Below are 6,000 nucleotides of genomic sequence, written 5' to 3'. Positions count from 1 at the left end.
CTACCATGATGCTGACTGAACTCCTTGACGGCTAGCCGCCCCTTGTACTTGTCGATGCTACCGTCAGGATTTTTCTTAAGTCGGAAGACCAACTTGCATTGAATTGTCTTTGCACCAGGTGGAAGATCTGTCAAAATCCAGATCTGGTTTTCTTTCAACGAAGCGATTTCACGATCCATGGCTTTCTTCCACTCTACAGAATCACTTCTTTTTAGGCCATCTTTAAACGTCTCAGGATCCTCGGTCACTAGATTTACAAACTCCTCCACCAGCATGGAATATGGTTCCAGATGTTGGGGTTTCCTCAAGAGCCATCTATTCCTCAAGATTCTTTCAGAATTCTTCTGAAAATATTCTTGTTTTTCCGTCTTAAATTTTTCTTCTTCTACATCCACTTGTAGCTCATCGTCACTGTCATCTTCTTCTGTTCCTTCATTGTCTTCTTTTATTGGAAACTTGACTTGATTTTCACATTCTTTAATTTTTTCTTGAAATTGAACATCTCTGGAAAGAATGACCTTGTGATCATTTGGAATATAAATTCTGTAACGCTCATCACCATCATATCCAACGAGTAATCCTTTACTTGTTTTCTTGTCCATCTTCTTTCTCTTCTCACCAGGTATGTGAACATAGCAGACAGATCCAACAACTCGTAGATGTTTTATCCTTGGTTTCTTCCCAATCCACAGTTCATAAGGACTTACCCCTTTTTTTGAAGATTTTCTTGTTCTATTTAACACGTAAATTGCTGTCCATTACCAACTCTGCCCATATAGAATCTGGAAAATCAACTTCATTGTTTGAGTACTTGAAGGTTCTGGCCATTTCGATTGTTGTTCGGTTCTCACGTTCACTGCCTCCACTTTGATCTGGTGTGTAGGGCGCTGTCAGTCTCTGAGTGATTCCGTTCTCCACTAGGATGGTCTTAACCTCTTCACAGTCGAATTCACCACCATCATCACTGAGCAGTTCTCCAATGCTGTGCCCAAGGATTTTTGCGTGTGCTAAGAACTTTTTTTACACAATGCGCACACCTGATTTATGTTTTATCACAAAACCATAACGAAATTTTGTGTAATTGTCTTTAAAAATCCAAGAAATCGTTTTTTTTTACTGAAGGATTCACAAAATGGGCCTACAACATCAGTAGAAAAAAGTTCACCAGGTTTCCTTGCAGTTACTCGAGTACCAAACGGCAAGCGATGCGCCTTTCCAAAAATACAGGGCTCACAAACCTCTTTCACTAGCTACACGGTGATGCCTAACTCTCTTTTGCGCATCTCTCTCACGTGTCGCTTGTCTTGGTGCCCCCATCTTTCATGATAGAGTTGCAGCATTGAGTTTTCTACTTCAACGATGTTGACTCCCTCTGCTCTCTCAGGAATCACTGATTCGATGGCTGCCTTGTACAGCCTCCGCCTTTTTCACGACCTCCGCACAGGACAGTTTTTCCATTCACTTCTAACCAGCACTTGGTCGCAGTGGAGTAGAACTTACTGTTTTCATTTTTATCTTGAGCTGCTAAAACAGAAAAAAATTTCTTCAAATCTTTGGAACATACCACACATCAGTCATGATCATTTTTAGAGTGCTTTTCTCAGTGAAAGAAGAAATTTCAATTGTTCCCTTTCCAATGGCTTTGAGCACTTCTTTTCCAGCAGCCTTTATGACGCAGGGTGATTGAAATTCTTGAAACTCAACAAACTGGTCCGGAGATTTCGTCAAGTGCTTTGTGGTTCCATTGTCGATCCACCATCCTGATGAAGTCTCTTTCACTTGAAGAATATCTTCACTCACACTACAAAGGGCTAGCTACATTGGAATCCACGACGTTGGTCTGATGTACTTTCTTCTGTGGTCGTCCATCCGCAATCCACTTTTTGCACGTTTTTATCCAATGTCCCTTGTTTTTGCAATAATTACAAATATCATTTTCTTTTGACCTCTTTGATTTTTGGTATGTTTTGGATTTTCCGTTTTTACAAACAATGCTTCTCCAGTGGCGCTGTCTGTGACCTTTCTGAAATTTCTTTCGTACATACACAATTGGGTCACTAGTTCATCAGAGGTTTTTTCTTCGTTTTTCGACAACATCCAACTAGATCTGAAATTCTAGAAATCGTCTGGTAAAATTTGCAAAACTTTACAAACAAGAAGTAAACCAGGCAGTTTCTTCCTTGGATTTTAAACCATTGTTAAGCTCATTCCATCAATTTCTCAATTTAGCAACGTGGGTTGAAACATCCTCTCCATTAATCCAACTGAACGCTAAAAATTCTGTGAATATCTTAAACAGCTGATCTTTGGATGACGCCTCAAAATTCAATTTTAACGCTTCCCATGCATCATGCGCTGATTCTTTATCCATAATCTTTTGATAAACTGTGTCCGACACTGAGCTCGATATCATGGATTTTGCATAACTATTCCCCTTATGAAATAAACCACTTGCCTTTTTGTGATTAGCTTTGACCCTATCATATTGTTCGCTATCTGACAAAGTCTCTGGTTTGCAAAGCTTTCCGTCAATGACGTCCAGGGTGCCCTGATATGATAGCAAGTCACGCATTTTTCTCTTCCAAATTGGTCAGTCTGCCTCACCAGCTAGGGGTTTGATGTGTTTCGCCAAATCCATTTCTTAAAAAAATGTGTAATGACGAACCTCTACAACAAACAAAACTTCGCGACTCGACTTTGTACTTTTGGATTCCCACGTGCGATTTCTTTATTCAGACTCTTTTATTAATCTGAGCCCATAACGTATTAAAGTTATTTAATATACCCAAAAAGCACAATTAGAACATGTATCTATTCTTTTTATGAAAAAGAATACAATTCTACAAAATTGACTGACAGAATATATTATTCATTCTAAAACACGCCAACTTCTAAATATAATTTTTGTTTAAAATGGCAATTAACATTTTTACTTTAACAGATGCACTTACCAACTTTCCTTCTGCTTTTGCAACAAGCCATTGAATGGACGGTTCCACCGAAGACATTTTATTTACAAACTACGCGTCGTGCCATTAAACTCGTTGCGCGTGCTTTGAAGACATGATTATACACTTGCTTCTTAATATACTATTTTTAAACAAATTTTCAGTTTGCTTACAAATCACTTTAAAGTATGAGTTATATTTATTGCATGGTAAATTAGCCCTCCAAATCTTCACATTGCGGGACACTTAAAAGTAAAACGGCATTCCATAGAAATGTGAGTTGAACCATAAACACTAAATGATGGTATTTTAATCATTGTATAACGGGAAATGTGTACACCTTTTACAATTTGGAATTTTATCTATTGTGATTTGAAACGACGGATAGTTTAATGATCTTCAATCTCTGTTTTAAATGGCCGAGAACAAAATTACCAAGTTCCGCCTCCCCAACGAGCGTCTTTGAGGAAACAAACACACAATTAAAATTTTAATTTATTACGCTTACTTAGACTTAACAAATAACAGACTGAACAGCATTCAGAAGATTAATAGGAGGAGATCAGTACGTTAAATTAGACCTGAGAACGAAGAAATTCGACTATAAATTTTAATTAATCCCAGTCGGATACGCCACCATGCCCACCGGAATCATGTCCCTTGTGATGTATCGTCTTGTACACGGTATGGGTATGCTTTATGGTCTTCACTTTATACGGTACATAAATCTTGACGTATTTACTGAAAGAATGCGTTTTTTTTTCAACTTTGGGTACTAATCTACTTACTCTTCACCGGCGTATCCCACTGACAAAGCGCCCAGCAAGCAGATAACGAACTAGAAAGTAGCAATTAGAGGCAGATCAGGGCACAAACAAACACAATTTACCAACAAATCCAGTTTCATATCGGCGATTGATACCAAAACGGCTTCTTCACTGTATTAGTGTCGACGATTTGTACGTGTTTTATTTATTGGCCTCGTTGAAAACAAATAGTGGAGTGGGAAATTTTTGTTTTTCTTCTATTACTCTTACAATGTGTATTATTTATATTGAGAAAATGTTGGGCAACTCGAGCGGAACGAGTGAAATTTCACTCTCTCCGGTCGCGGCAGAATCATACGAAACGGGAATTAGCGAGTGAGAAAAAAAAACTTTCATAGAGGAAAATTATAGGTTTGCAAATCGATATTAGCAGCTCATGTGCATCCCTTTCTTCTCGAGCGAGCTCGAGTTATTTGGGTTTCTGCTAATGTGCGTGTCGCTCGAAAAAAAAGAGTGCGGCGCTTCCGGTTTTCTAGGCGAATTAAGTACCGGTTTCGTTGATCATCGCACGCACGTGATGCAACCGGATATGCAGTTGTCGGGAAAAGTGAGTGTATCAAATCGGCAGACGCTTTTCTCTTTCTTAGTGTAAGAAGATCACTTAACACTTGACTAATTCTAGTCCACTTCACTTCAAATTGGCGATGAGACAAGGTAGTGGTCCATGTACAGATCCATGCGGAACACAGACATGGGGTGGGGAATTTTGTGGTAATTTAACAATAAGGGTATTAGGTACCACCAAGTTCATTAAAGCTAGACAAGGAAGTCTCATTGTCCATTTGGAATTGTGGAATCCTGTATGGATTCGTCACTGAATGGGCAGTTTGTGCCACTTTCTGCGAGTGAATGATCAGTAAAAATGTGGTTCTCTATACTGGAATTTCTGGAAAAAAGTTAACTTGAGTAGCACAGGGACCATACAGGTTGACGTTCAAAATTAGAGACAAGCTGAAATTTGGCAAAATACTTTGTTTTAAGGTATTAACTACCGTCTGAAACCCCATCGCCGATGCTTTGAGCCCGTCATTCCAAAACCACCCCCTAAATGGCGTAAAATCCACCTTTTTAGTGATCTTTTACTTTTAAAAAATAAAAAGTGCACTTTTTCGATCTTGATGTCTCTGTCTGTCTGAGTCACAAAAGCTCCGGAGCTACAGCACTTACATACTTGGTATTGGTGTCATTCGATCGAAATAAAGAATTATTTCATGTTTGTATTCTTCTTAAGGCATGAAAATAATAAGGGCTATTAAAATCGAAAAAACAAATTTGAAAGTGCACTTTTCGCGTCTTGCTCACAAGCGGCTTAACGAATTTTTTTAATTTTTTTTAACTAAACTAAGCATTTTAAGAAAAATGTCAAAGGAGAACAATTATAGAGAAGAAAATTAGCTACCACATACGTATACATCAAATTTTTTAGATTTTGTGTTGCAAATTTCAGCAACTCATTCAACTGCTTAATCCAAATACTACATGGTATATTATTTTTTAATATTACCTACTATTAAACGCCGGAAACTATTCACAAAGGTTGCCTAAAGCATGATGAATTGAATACTGGGTCCTGTAAGGAGGTCTTCGAAGTGACCCCCCCCCCCCAACTCTAAACAGCCTCCATCACTCCAATCGTGGGTGTATCGGCTTGTCCGGCACCTCATTCTCCGTAGTCCGTTTAGTTCGTACCTACTTGCAGTCAGGAGCGTTAACCTGCCCCATCCCCCACCCCCCTTTCAAATTTGATGTCGTATTATTATAAGGTAATGCACTCACATGCGCCACCGATAATAACTCTTGCGCCATTATCGTTTTTTAGAAATCTGAAAACACATTTGAGAGGGGGAGTATATGTAGCACTCCCCCCCCCCCTACTATGTATTTTGTCGCTGGTATCTATGCCATCTGATACATCTGGCTATGCGCTCAACTGCGCCACTTGAATTAATATGGCGCCATCACGGTTAAGCCATGACAAAATTTTCAGAAAAAGGGGGGAGGCAACTTAACGTTTTTAAAAGTTACTTTTTTCTATCATGTTATTACAGGGTGGTGTTTTTAAGTGGACCATTAGAAGTATCTCAGGAACGGTTTGGAATTTTAATTCGGTCCCATTACCTTTTTTGAATAATCGATCAAAAGGAATCATTTAAACTTTTCCGGATGCATCAGAACAATACCGGAACATTCTTATTGTAAATGACACTATCTTTTCTGATGATATT

At 38.7% G+C, this 6,000-nt stretch overlaps 1 long non-coding RNA gene across 1 annotated transcript; it reads right to left on the bottom strand.

The window, feature by feature from the left end:
- Positions 1-3,567: 3,567 nt before the first annotated feature.
- Positions 3,568-3,885, bottom strand: LOC116180432. The gene is made up of 3 exons (XR_004147122.1): positions 3,838-3,885; positions 3,737-3,786; positions 3,568-3,689 (listed from the first exon to the last, which is right to left on the bottom strand). It is a non-coding gene; the product is annotated as an uncharacterized LOC116180432 (long non-coding RNA).
- Between the last annotated feature and the right edge of the window lie 2,115 nt (positions 3,886-6,000).

Source organism: Photinus pyralis, unplaced genomic scaffold (assembly GCF_008802855.1).
Source record: "Photinus pyralis isolate 1611_PpyrPB1 unplaced genomic scaffold, Ppyr1.3 Ppyr1.4_LG9, whole genome shotgun sequence".
In the NCBI taxonomy this organism is placed as follows: Eukaryota; Metazoa; Arthropoda; class Insecta; order Coleoptera; family Lampyridae; genus Photinus; species Photinus pyralis.
Note: the sequence above shows the minus strand (reverse complement) of the source record. Positions and strands in the feature narration are given on the sequence as shown.